Source organism: Eptatretus burgeri, chromosome 1 (assembly GCF_056783735.1).
Source record: "Eptatretus burgeri isolate ZD-2024b chromosome 1, Ebu_testis_v1, whole genome shotgun sequence".
Taxonomy (NCBI): Eukaryota; Metazoa; Chordata; class Myxini; order Myxiniformes; family Myxinidae; genus Eptatretus; species Eptatretus burgeri.
Genome location: NC_140961.1, coordinates 123,006,751 through 123,019,700, shown reverse-complemented (window position 1 = coordinate 123,019,700; position 12,950 = coordinate 123,006,751). Strand labels below are relative to the sequence as shown.

At 42.7% G+C, this 12,950-nt stretch overlaps 1 long non-coding RNA gene and 1 pseudogene across 1 annotated transcript in view; both read left to right on the top strand.

Moving 5' to 3' along the window:
* The window catches only part of LOC147035311 (huntingtin-interacting protein 1-related protein-like), a 993,771-nt pseudogene that overhangs the window by 85,139 nt on the left and 895,682 nt on the right, over positions 1-12,950 (top strand).
* The window catches only part of LOC147035317 (uncharacterized), a 49,975-nt gene continuing 38,818 nt past the window's right edge, over positions 1,794-12,950 (top strand). The window contains exon 1 of the long non-coding RNA XR_015062133.1: positions 1,794-1,954. This is a non-coding gene — a long non-coding RNA (uncharacterized LOC147035317). The remainder of the gene's footprint in view (positions 1,955-12,950) is intronic.

Here is a 12,950-nt window from a genome sequence, read left to right as displayed (position 1 = left end):
TGACAAAGAGAAACCTTTCTTTCACAGGATATGTCGGACTTGCTTGTCTCACTCATTGGTGATTATTCTATTGCTTTGACAGACCCATTGCTCATGATAGTGGCAGTATTGTGACCTATTTCTGGAGCCCCCTTTCCTGCAGTACAAGCCCATGTCCTGCTCTGCAAACCCCAATCACTGTGGAATATCTCTGGATGTGGATCTCACTGTAGTCATGGTTTATTTAAGTACTTGGCGTATACGTTGCATTCCTAACTAAAATGACTATGTCTGAGTTGTGGTCAAAGATGCACGAGCTCTATTGTGGTCTATTCTCAATTGTGGACAGACTAAGCTCTATTGTGGTCAAAATTGCTCTTCCAGCCATCTCAGTTCTTGGCCCAAATCTTGAGCTTCCAAATCACTTAAGTTTACCAGATACCCTTCCCTTGTTACTCTTTATAATTGGAGGTAAAATTTTCGACCCGACTATAAACTGTCAGATTGGTGTTTCACAGACAGGGCACTGCATTCACAGAATGCAGTCCCTCAGATGGATATTAAGCTGAGTGTCCTGACTGCTGACACTATTTGTTGGATGTTAAGATCCCTTCATGTCTTTTGATAAGATCCCTTGGCGTCCTGAATAAATGACAAGTTCCTGCCTTGACTCACAGACAGGGGCACTGCATCGGCTATCCCAAGTAACGGTGCAAACCACCGGCCACAGACTTAAAATGAGAGAAGAAGGAGAAAAATCGTACAGTCCAGAAGGATTGCTAAACTCCTGCAGCCTCTTCTGAAACTCGGAGCACTCACCACTACGTGCCACTCATCTGCTGCACATGCCGTTCTGCTTATTATTCTCGAAGACCTTTCGAAAAGTTGGGTTCACAAATGTCTGAGTTAATTACTATCACCCGAGGAAGACCTTTTAGTGCTCGGAGAGGTGAAAGGTCAGATTGGGTTCACGTCTCTTTGAACATAGCCTTTTAGTTGCCTTTGAGCTGTCAAGGCAGCATCTCTTGTACTTCCCGGAGGCTTTTCAATGAGGTTACACTTTCCAGTGCACTCAGTTTCGGATATGTGCCACAAAAGAAAAAAAAAACGAAGAAACACACACAAATGGAGGATTATCTTGCTGCGTGCGTTGTGAGCAAGGAAATAGAAGTGCCCCCTTTCAGGGAGATCACCATAGATACCACGACGACTTTCCTAATTCAGTACAATGTGCAAGCTTATAATCCAGCAGATGCTGTGCAGTGTACAAGGTTCCAATTCCAGGCAATCAAAGGCCCGCTAAACAAATCTACCGCAGGCTCTTTGCTCGAGCAAACAATGAAACTCCATCATGGTGGCCACTTGAACTTTCCTGACTTCATTCAAGAGAATGGGCTCGTGTTGGTAATTACACTAATGGCTGCAGTAAATTTTGCAATTTAATCAGGGGCGGAAATTAACGGCATAGCAGGATTAGGAGACGTTCAAGTTTACTCTCACGTCGTTAGGTCCTGATGAATGCGGTCGCTTTCCTTCTGCTCGAGTGCAGATAACAGGCCACTCTGTTTTTAGGAACAGAAAAGATTGCAGGTGTTGGGTGAATGGCAGGGGTAGAGGTCTTCAAGGGGATGACTCCAACGACTGTGGCAGAGATTGTGTGGTGGGCTCTGAAGGAGAGTGGCTTACACCATCCATGGCCCTTTCTCCTTTCGTGATGCTGTATAGTTGGCAAAGTAAATGTTCCAAGCCTTTGTCGGATATCTACCACTTCCCCCCTGTAATTTTGTACCTCGTGTGTATTTTCAGTGGTTGTCGTTATTATCTGTGCTCGAGAACTCCGTACAATCACAGCTGATAAATTGGATGTGAGAGAACTGAACGAATCATTTCAACCTGCCTCACCTTTGGAAACCTGAACCACAACCTGCCCGAACACATGGAATCTTTTAGAATTTGTGAAACCACCACAGCACAGGTATGGTGCTTCCAGCAAACTTCCATAAGCTCCTTGTGACCTCCTCCTTCTTATTCTTCTTCCTCTTCTTCTTCTTCTTCTTCTTCCATATGGCAGCTTGGCTGCTGGGTAGCTATCATTTTGTTGGGATGCAGCGGTGCCACTGATGCAGTGCCCCTATACCAGTACACTGGTACTCATTTCACCAACCTCGGAAGAATGACAGGCTGAGTCAACCCCACCTGGTGTTAATTCAGCGGAATGGGGCTCAAACTCAGGACCCTAAAATCCCAAGCCAGCCACCCCAACCGCTAAGCCAACACTCGGCTTCTTGTGACCTCAACATGGTGAAGAGACCAAAGATTCTTGCCTGACATGGAAAATCCTTTTCACAAATAGCTCACCTGGATCAGGAGCAACAGTCACTCAAACCCCTCGGTGACCCCCTCAGATCCTGATTTTTTTTTAATGCCGTGACAAACTTTGGTACATCATAGGTGATGATGGTAGTGGTCAGGTTTCATTGAAATCGTGTGTTTGGTTCAAACGATAATGACTGGTGTTGACCGACTCATTGACTGACAGTCACTCCACTGTGGACACTGATCAATCGCATAAGCTCACCAGATTAAAGTCCAGGTGAGCTAAAAAATGGTGTACAGCACAATCAAAGCACGACAGTCTGCACACTGTCCACTATTACGAGGTCAGGAATGTGAAAATGTACATTTTGTAATGACATCATAAAATTTGTGCAGCATGTGCATTTCAAATTCACCGATTCCAGTGGTATAGTGGCAAATTTAGAGGTACCAGAGGCCGGCAAGAATGTCGGCCATGACGTCATCACCAGATTATACCGTCACATCAAGTTTTACGGTGACACGAACCATTTGAGTCCCCAAAATCAGGACAAACGAGGGCAGGGGGATGGGAGGGGGGATGGGACGTGAGGACAAGGAGGAGGGTTTAAAGCACTCAATAGTCGGATAAATTTCTTTTCATTTCCTTGTCGCCCAAAATTTTTGGCAAACATGATGACTAATTGGTCCGTTAGCAAAGTGAGGAGTAGGCTCTGCGAGTGAGTGATAAATCAAATACTGTACACACATTTTACCATGATAGACAAAAGCTAAAAGCTTAACAGTTAATACTCACACCCACTTAATCTCAAAAGTCAGAATCCTCTCTTAAGAAAAAAAAAAGTCAGATCAGTTAGACTCTAACCACCGTTTTTCGATAAAAACGATGTATTTCAAGAAATAAAGAGAAGTTTCTTTCATTTTTATGCCTCTGCTGACAAAGTCGCCGGTGGAATTTTGTTTTCGGGTTGTCCATTTGTCTGTACATCCGTCCATGCTAATTACAGCGCGTGCACTGTATACAATTGCACCGAGTTTGAAATGTCCCCGGTGTCTACCACGTCTTCGGTGTCCCGGTGTCCCCCCCCCTCCCCCACGTGCCCGTGACAGCCAATGACGGCCGTCTGGTAGATGCAGTGCGTAACCTAGACCGAAATGGCGACAATTGACAGAAATACCTGAGTATTTCAATGGAAATTTATGAAACTAACGTGTTATATAGGTGAAAACCATTGAATTTATTGCTTGACGGAAAAAAAGCAAGAAACGCTCCCCTCTCATGTATGAACGACCGAAAGACGTCATTTCCGCCCACCATCGCATTTCGCGCCGAAAGAAGTTATTTTTCTCTGTTTTCTCTGCAACCGCTTATCCGATTGACACAAAATTTTCACCGTAGGTGAGACTTACTCATGTAGAATGTTTTACTGATAATTATTACGTCATACGTTACGTAGTGTGGCAGCCATGTTGGTAAAACCAAAAAACTTTGGACCTCTGTTTCTCTAAAACCACTCCATGGAAAAAATTGAAACTTGGCACATGTCAAGTACTCCCATGGAAAACAAGTGCTTTTTCTTCTTTTTATTTGGATGATGGCATAGGTGGCTTCGTTCTGACATCATAATTGTAAACGTCGAGCGCTTTATTGGATCAGTTTGAAAATTTGAGGGTCGTCTTGGGTTAAATTGTAAATTGAACATTGGGGAAAAAACTGTTGATGTCATAAGTCACGTGGTTTGGCAGCTATATTGTTTTTAACATGAAAACCTTCAAAGAAATCTTCTCCGAAACGGCTGAACATATCGAGACAAAAATTTACAGGTGTGATTGACTATCCATGAGGAACACAAAGTTCTCCAACTATGATATCATCGATCACATGGCCGAGCAGCCATATTGGATTGAACAAAAATCTTTAAAGAAATATTTCTCTTGAAATGCTTCATCAATCGACATGAATCTTCACAATTATGATTTAGTAGTGATGAGGATTATGTGTTTTTAATTTCAACCTGATCGGACACATGGTCTGGCAGCCAGAATTATTTAATATTTTGAATCTGGGTTCAGGGATTTAAATCATACTTGGTATAAGAATGTATAATTATGTAATAATGTGGGCGGAAGCATATCTGGTGATGTCGCGGCATCTACGAGTGCCCTCCTAGTTTTATTGATTACCATGTGGTAAGGGTTGGCAGGATGGCCGGGAAGTATGCACACTTGCCTCTAAACTGTCTTGCTTAGGTTTGAATCCTGAACCAGCTATAAACTTCCATCCTGATGTGTCACAGACGGTGATTCATCAATGGGTGTGCATCTCTTGGATGGATGCTAAACTTGGTGTTCTTTCTCGAGGCATTAGTTCTTTAGTTGTTGTCTTTCACATGAGTTGGTGTCTTTCTTAGAGTTGACAAAATAAGTTAAATTTTGGTCCTGGATTAGCATTCGAGAGCATTGAAGGAGATGGCAGAGCAGATACACATGATGTTACCATGTATGATCTCATGCCCATATGCTCTGCAACACAAGTTTGTGACCTTGATGTAATGTAGGCTTACCTTTGCTCATACAACGTTGTAGCCATTCTTCACAAGATCAGCCACATCATTGATCCACCCAGACTTCAACTAGTTGTAGGCATCCAAAGTTTTCCATGTCCTCATTTCTTCCTGGGTGTAAATACTTTTTGTAAATTTGAGATAATTAACTAAACCTGGATATAAAGTGGTTGTAAAGTTTATTTCGCTTCTGCACCTTGATGTATTCAGAAATTTATTTGGGTCTGTGGAGTCGAGAACCTGCATCATTATAATTTTGCTCCCTGTCCTCCCTGTCCCTGTCCAGACAAAGTGTCCAATGTATGGACATATTCAAGCTTCAGGACAAGCTTTGACCCCAATTACATGGTCATGACAAAGCACAACAACTCACTTGTGAACATGGGTATTTTTTGTTTGTTCCTTGTTTTTATTTTTTACTGTGGAGGAGCTTATCTCTGCCTCTGATGGATTGAGGTGTCAGAGCAGAACTCCAGTGTGCTCCATAAGCTTGACACCCTGCCTGATTCCATCATTTCCATGACTCCATCCAAATGCAAACTCACCTGTTTCCAGAAATAGTAGGTCAACTGAGTAGAGTGGATACGATTTTATGAGTATATATGGTGAAGTGGAGAATATCCATACAGGACTTTCGTCTTAAGGTCCTGTATGGATACTCTCTCTCGACTTCACCATGTGGTATTCTCTCTCTCTCTCTCTCTCTCTCTCTCTCTCTCTCTCTCTCTCTCTCTCTCTCTCTCTCTCTCTCTCTCTCTCTCTCTCTCTCTCTCTCTCTCTCTCTCTCTCTCTCTCTCTCTCTCTCTCTCTCTCTCTCTCTCTCTCTCTCCTTAACCATTTACATCCCTTTGAGATAACAAGACGATCCAAAAATACAGTCAAAATGTGGTGCTTTGGAATTTCTAGAATGAATTTCAACATGTTGTAATTTCAACTTGCTGAGCGAGACAGTGTATTCTACCTGTTGTCACAACTCCTGCTACAATTCATCCACGACCCATAATATGTGGCAGAAAATGACGTATCTATCTGTTCGAGATTGAATACTTTCGACTTTTCACTCCAGCTGAGAGAGACTTGTGGTTTGCCTTTTTTGTATACAGTCAAGGCTCATGGAAGAGGTAGTACAATGAACGCATCAGAACATAACAGGATAAAAGGTACAGAAGAGGGAGAGAAATTTGTTGGGGGGGTGGCGTTGAAAGGGCCAAGAGCAGCGTTGAAAGACAAAATAGAGGGAGAATTGGATAAACAATGTGTGTGGGCCATGGGGAGGAAAATGGGTGGGGGGCAGTAAAGGACGCAAGGGATGGACAGGATGGATACAGATTAAAAACAAGCATTAAACTTGAGACAAGGGACCTGTATTGTCCAATCAGGATTGGTATACTGAATGAGCACTGCAGACCTTTTTGGAGCAGGGGAGAGGCAGTTGTCAAAAACTAAACTGTATACACAACCAGGTTTCCTGGTGAGGTGGGTGTATGGATATGGAGATCCATCAGGATTACAAATAAAACCTGTCAAAGTGTGGAGAAGCTCCTTGTGAGCCAACTGCCATTCATATCTGGTACCCAACTCTGTCTGCGGATGTCCTCCTGCAGTTTGGGTTACCTCTTTTGAGGAGGTTGGTTGCAGGAGTTGCCCTCCGGGCTCTGTAAAACACTTAATTCCGAAAAACACACAAAAATCGCAAGTAAAAGTAAAAACTCACTCTGTTGGAGTACCTCATGTGCAGCAGCTGCCCTTCAGAGGGCAGCTCACCAGATGATGGGATTGTGACAAAGCCTTTGGGACTCCAATTCTTTGATGATAAGAGGAAAAGCACGGGGTGACCTTCCTGGGTCGGGTTGTGAGGGTGTGTGGCAAGGTGGTGCTGAGGTGTCATCTACCGCAAGGCGGGCCCCTTGGGTTAACCTGAGGTGGTCCCTTTGGGTGGGTGCCTGGAATGTCCTCACTCGAAGAGAGGATGATCACCCAACTCTGCTATCAAGGACTTAGTGTTATTTTGGATACTCTCTCTCTCTCTCTCTCTCTCTCTCTCTCTCTCTCTCTCTCTCTCTCTCTCTCTCTCTCTCTCTACAATCATCTGAGCTCCAGGGTTTGAACATCAGCATTGCAGCACTCTCGAGGTTCAGAGACCAGATAGTGGTGAGATCATGACAGTTGGTTACACCTATGACTGGCCCGGTCACTCTGATGGATACAATTCCCAAGGAGTTGCTCTACCTGTGTCCAATAAGCTGACTCCGATGATAATTGAGGTAACACCAGTAAATGGGCTGAGGATTTGTCACTCCTTGGGTGTCATTTCCCTGGTCTCCGTATGTGCTCCAACTGAGGCGAGTGATTTTGCTGTGAAGGAGATATTCTACACCACACTCTCGTCTCTGGTTGATCGGTGCCCCAGGAGAGATACTCTTCTGATGTTGGGGGATTTAAATGCATTGACTGGCACTGATAGGAATGGTTATGACACATGTTTAGGTCCCCATGCGTCTGGAATTGTGAAGCAAAATAACACTAAGGCCTTGACTTTGTAAGAAGTAGTGGACGTAGAGTGGCTGGTTCATAGTTGCAGCTCCCACAGCCTCATTGCTGGACTTGGTATTCCAATGCTGGTGGTATCGAAAAGGAGATTGACCATGTGCTCGTTGATGGTTGCTGATGATGATCCAGAATGATCTAGAACTACAGGGTCTTCCAGAGTGCTCATTTCCTCAATCCTGACCACAAGCTTGTTGTAGCATCTCTGAAGTTGTTGCTTAAATCCAGGAGAATGGTTCCATCCCAGCCTAGGCTGGATGTTGGCAAGATCAAGGATGAGATGGTAGCTGAGGAGTTTTTGAACAGGCTGAATGGGGATTTGGGAGGTCTTTGTGTTTTGGGATGTCTCTCATTTGGGGGGTCTCCCAGCGATGGATCCTGAAGAATTGTGGAGAGCCTTCAAGCCGACATTCCTTGATATTGTAGGTGGTTGTTTTGGAACCCATTAGGTGAAAAAGAACTTTGTCTACCAAGTGACACTGAATAATACCATTGACCAGAGTTGCAGGGCCAGGCTTGATGGCAGAGCTGAAATGTTCAGGGAGTTGAGGCATAAAACTATGTTCACTGACATTGGACATGGAGGCCGATGTGCGACGAATATGTGAAGGGGTAGAGCATCACCTGTAGTCAAGTGATTCTCATCCTGCTTAGAGGCATTCATGCATTGCATTCGTCCAAACCTGTCCTTCGGTGAACTGCAGTTACAGTGGAGGGTGGTGGGCTCTTGACAGGGAAGTCCGAAGTGAAGGCCCGCTGGGCCGGTTACTTTGAGCGGCTGTACCAGACCGATCCACCAGCTCTTGAGTTGATGTCAGGGGTGTTACTATCCCGATTGCTATCAACTACTATCAACCTATGGGTGTTACTATCAACCCCCATAGACCTGAAGACCCTATAGACCCTGTTATATCATTTAGAACCCTTAGACCTCTATGAACCTTTGGATCCCTGAAGATTCTTTCAAACCCCTAAGACCCTCAGACTACTTTCTACCCTTTAGATCCTGTTAGACCATCACACCTTTTCGACCTTTTAATACCCTGTAGATCCCTTTGACCTTTAGACCCTCTGTAGACGTTTTAAGACTCCTTGAGACAATTCTGACCCTTTAGACCTTAAACCTTGGAGACTCCTTCAATGTTTTTGACACTTTAGACCATCTTGACCCTTTATACCCAAGTAGACATTTCAACCTTCAGACTATTTGACCTTTAAAACTTTCCAGACCTTTGACCTTTATACATTAACAACTAGACCATTTAGATATTTCATTTGCAATCAACAACCTTCCATTTAGTCCATGGCCTTCCATTTATTTGCCAGAGAAGACAAGTCCTGGCAAGGGTCTGCAATTTCTCATTGCTCTTTCTACTTGTCCCTGTTTTTCATTTTCACAATTTTGTCTGTTGATCCATTATCCACTGTTAATTGTTTTGCTCTTCCATGAGCCTCGACACTTGTATTTATAAAATGATCGTAGGAAGCTGGAATGAAAAAAGAACTGTTTCCATGGCTCTACCAAGCTGTCGAATTTCAACTTTTTGTGTCGAGTGTGGCTGTTTTGATACACTGTTTTTTAAGTAGTCTCTACATGTCCACCACATTTCGTCATGTGTGAGAGTCTTCCTTGAACTGTTTGCACTTATAAAGTTTTCACTGGGGTTTTCTTTGCATCAACTCCATCTGCTTGGGTTGTTTTTCACCGTAATTTAATGTCTCACTGTGATGTCTGCAGGCTAAGGGTATTAGGAGACATTGGTGCACATTTAATTGAATTACAGAGACAGCAAGAATGGCACATGGTAGAGCACATACCTCTACCAGACTGAACAGTTTATGTTTTGTATCCCACTGATAGGCTGGATCTGCATCCAGACCTTTAGTGTCAGCTGTTATGTCATATACAAATAACCTTTTTGTAAAATTATTGTTAAAAGCAAATTATCACTTGACTCTTTATTAAGATACTGTATTATAAGCATATAAAAAAATAGGATGATATTTTTTCCAAACTTTTAAAAGCTACCAATTTCAAGATGGCTCATACAAATAACCTTTTTGTAAAATGTTTGTTAAAACCAAATTATCACTTTACTCTTTATTAAGATACTGTATTATAAGCATATAAAAAAATAGGATGATATTTTTTCCAAACTTTTAAAAGCTACCAATTACAAGATGGCTCATACAAATAACCTTTTTGTAAAATGTTTGTTAAAAGCAAATTATCACTTTACTCTTTATTAAGATACTGTATTATAAGCATATAAAAAAATAGGATGATATTTTTTCCAAACTTTTAAAAGCTACCAATTACAAGATGGCTCAAACAAATAACCTTTTTGTAAAATGCTTGTTAAAAGCAAATTATCACTTTACTCTTTATTTAGATACTGTATTATAAGCATATAAAAAAATAGGATGATATTTTGCCAAACTTTTAAAAGCTACCAATTACAAGATGGCTCATACAAATAACCTTTTTGTAAAATGCTTGTTAAAAGCAAATTGTCACTTGACTCTTTATTAAGATACTGTATTATAAGCATATAAAAAAATAGGATGATATTTTTTCCAAACTTTTAAAGGCTACCAATTACAAGATGGCCACCACGATAAAAAGTGGCACAATTTTACAATTATTTTCCATAAAAATGTTACTTAAAATCATTTATTACCGGTTGGTGTCTGGAGCCCCTGATATTGACAATACACATTTTATTAATACTAGTGCGTGCCCGTACGTGTGTGGCCATACGTGCATAAAAAACAACTTTCAAACAACCACACAGTCCGTTCCTTCGCTCTCTTAAACGATGACTGGATTGGGGCATTGTGTTTATCTCTCTATAATTTATCGAGAATATCGAGAAAATTGAGAAAGTACAGAAAGCGAGAAAGAAAGAATACAGTAAGTCGAGAAAAAAATCGAGAAAGAATACAATAAGTCGTCATTATCCGGAAGTCCAGAAGTTAACTCCTCACTGTCCGGAAGTTCGCATATCACAGTTACGGTTATTCGCAATTTCGTTTTAATGGCCAATTATTCAATTAGCGCCAACGTATTTTGCCTTTTCATAATGTCATCGCAAGGAAAAACACAAAGAGAAGAGAAGAGAAGAGAGAGAGAAAAAAACTTTCAAATCGCGTGCCAGAAACAACAACCACACAGTCCGTTCCTTCGCTCTCGTAAACGACGACTGAATTTGGGCATTGTGTTTATCTATAAATGCGCATAAGAAATCGAGAAATTATTAGTATACAGGAAGTCATCACTATCCGGAAGTCCGTACGTTGTAACCAGTAATGGGGAACGCGGCTGAGGATCTCTTCCCCAACGGCCACGCCTACGCAGCAACGTGTCCTGTCATTGGTAACTAAGGCACCCTTTCCCCATCGGCCACGCCTACGCAGCAACGTGTCCTGGCATTTGTTTGGTAAATAAATGGCCATAACTTTAAAACCACTTGTCCAATTAATATCAAACCTTGAAAAGGCACATACTCAGATCCCCAGCAATATACCTGGCAAGTTTCAATTAGATCGGACCAGTGGTTGTCGAGAAACAGCGGTCACACACACACACACACACACACACACACACACACACACACACACACACACACACACACACACACACACACACACATTGATGGAATTATAGATAGATATTAACTTTCATAGTGGTCGTAGAGGGTCGCTATAGTATGGCAGATGATGATCAGGATGATATTTACAACCTGCTTGCCAAATAAGTTATGAATGAGACTAAATATATCATAGATCGCAATGAGATTGGGTAGCAGATGTTTGAGGGATTTGTCACAGAATGCTTAACAGAGGGAAACCTTTCTGTGTGGGCCAAAATGAAGAAAAGGAAGCTTGGAACATTCAAAAAATGCAAAACGGAGACAGTTTTCTCATTGGTATTCGTTTCACTCGCCATTTCCATATGTCTAGTGGGTAAATGGGAGAAGATGCATTACGTCGTGCTATTAATTAGATATTCAACCCTATATTCTTTCATTTATTTTACTTTACTTTAATTGAATCAATGAATGAAGGAGGAATGAAGGACATTGCGAGTTGGTGTGTTTCGGTGTGTAACTCAAAGTGCAGGCATGTGCTGGGGTTAATTCAGCGACGTGCAGCTCGCTCCGGTGTTTCCCTAAATAACCACGCTCAAACGGAGTCCAGTGCACATTCAGGGCCGGTGAGTGCTCACAAAAACCCTCGGCCAATGTTACTTGTGGGGCTCTATAGAGTAGCCTGGCAAATAAGCAAATGAGGCCATGTTCGACTCTGGAGTCTGACGGGATGTGGCTACGGCGAGGGCTGACTGCTATGAACCAACGAGGGGGCTCGAGAATGCCCATCAGGCCTCCTGATATGCTTTTTGGCCCCTCCCTCTCGCAGGTTCTATAAAAGACAGCAAATCAGGCTCGATCTCTCTTTTGTCCAGGGTCTCTTTTGTCCAGGCTCTCTCCTTTGTCCAACCTCTGAGCCAAATCTCATCACTGAGCTGAACACAACCAAACAAGGTGAGCAGGGCGGAGCAAGCTGTTACCAAGACGTGCCTGGGTCATCCCCAGGTCATTGGCGCTTGGCTTCGGCTGCGTTCCACAGCCAATATAAATAAAACCTACAGACATTCTCACACGGCCCCGTTAAGCTTTCTTCTCACGCATCTTTCTCCACCATCTGTGTCTCGTCCACAGTTAACACACAAACTAAAAGCAACGATTACTGATTCACACCTCTCACACCTTCCACTTGCATCATGCTGCACTACATTTTGCAACTCCCACTCATGCATCATAGACACCCCAGTTTTCTTCCCGCCTTCCCCTTATGAAGCGATTGGGTTGTGTAGGTCCGTCAATGGTGCCAGGAACAACGAGGTCGCCTAAACCTCAACTGCTTCTTCTCTTTCTGGGCTAAATCTAATTTCCTTGGGTGTGTGTCTCATGGCACCTGTAACATATGTAACATAAGTAAGATTGTAGAAAGTTATCAGATTAACTCTGCATTGCGTATTCTTTTATGCATAACTGCATTTCTTTTGCTGCACCCACAATTTTCTTGCTTTGCCTTGCTGTACATTTTGTGAATAAACCCTATTACTGTGCCACATAACTTTCCTCGCCTTCGCTTGGAATAAATTGCTTTGTTATAAATGTACCCAGCTCGTTTTACTATTTTCCTCCATTGGTCCAGCATGTTCCACACATTAGCTTAGCCAGGAGATTATAATTCCCCAACAGAATGGCTCTCGCATCAGTCCAGCATTGTGCTAGCGGTAAGCTCGGCAGCCTTAATCAAGATCCACTAAAGATAAAAGTAGCACAACTGCCGAGGGCACGATCCCCCGATAAGGGGACTGCATGTACACAGTGAAACAGGAGTCAGTCAGATGGAGGACACTGGGTTACGTAGTTAAAGTGTTGGTGTTCATGGTCGGTTAGCAACCCACCGCGCAACACAGACATATTTGTGTGCGACAGCCTTGATTCACATTGAGTCCAGGAAGAACCTGGGATA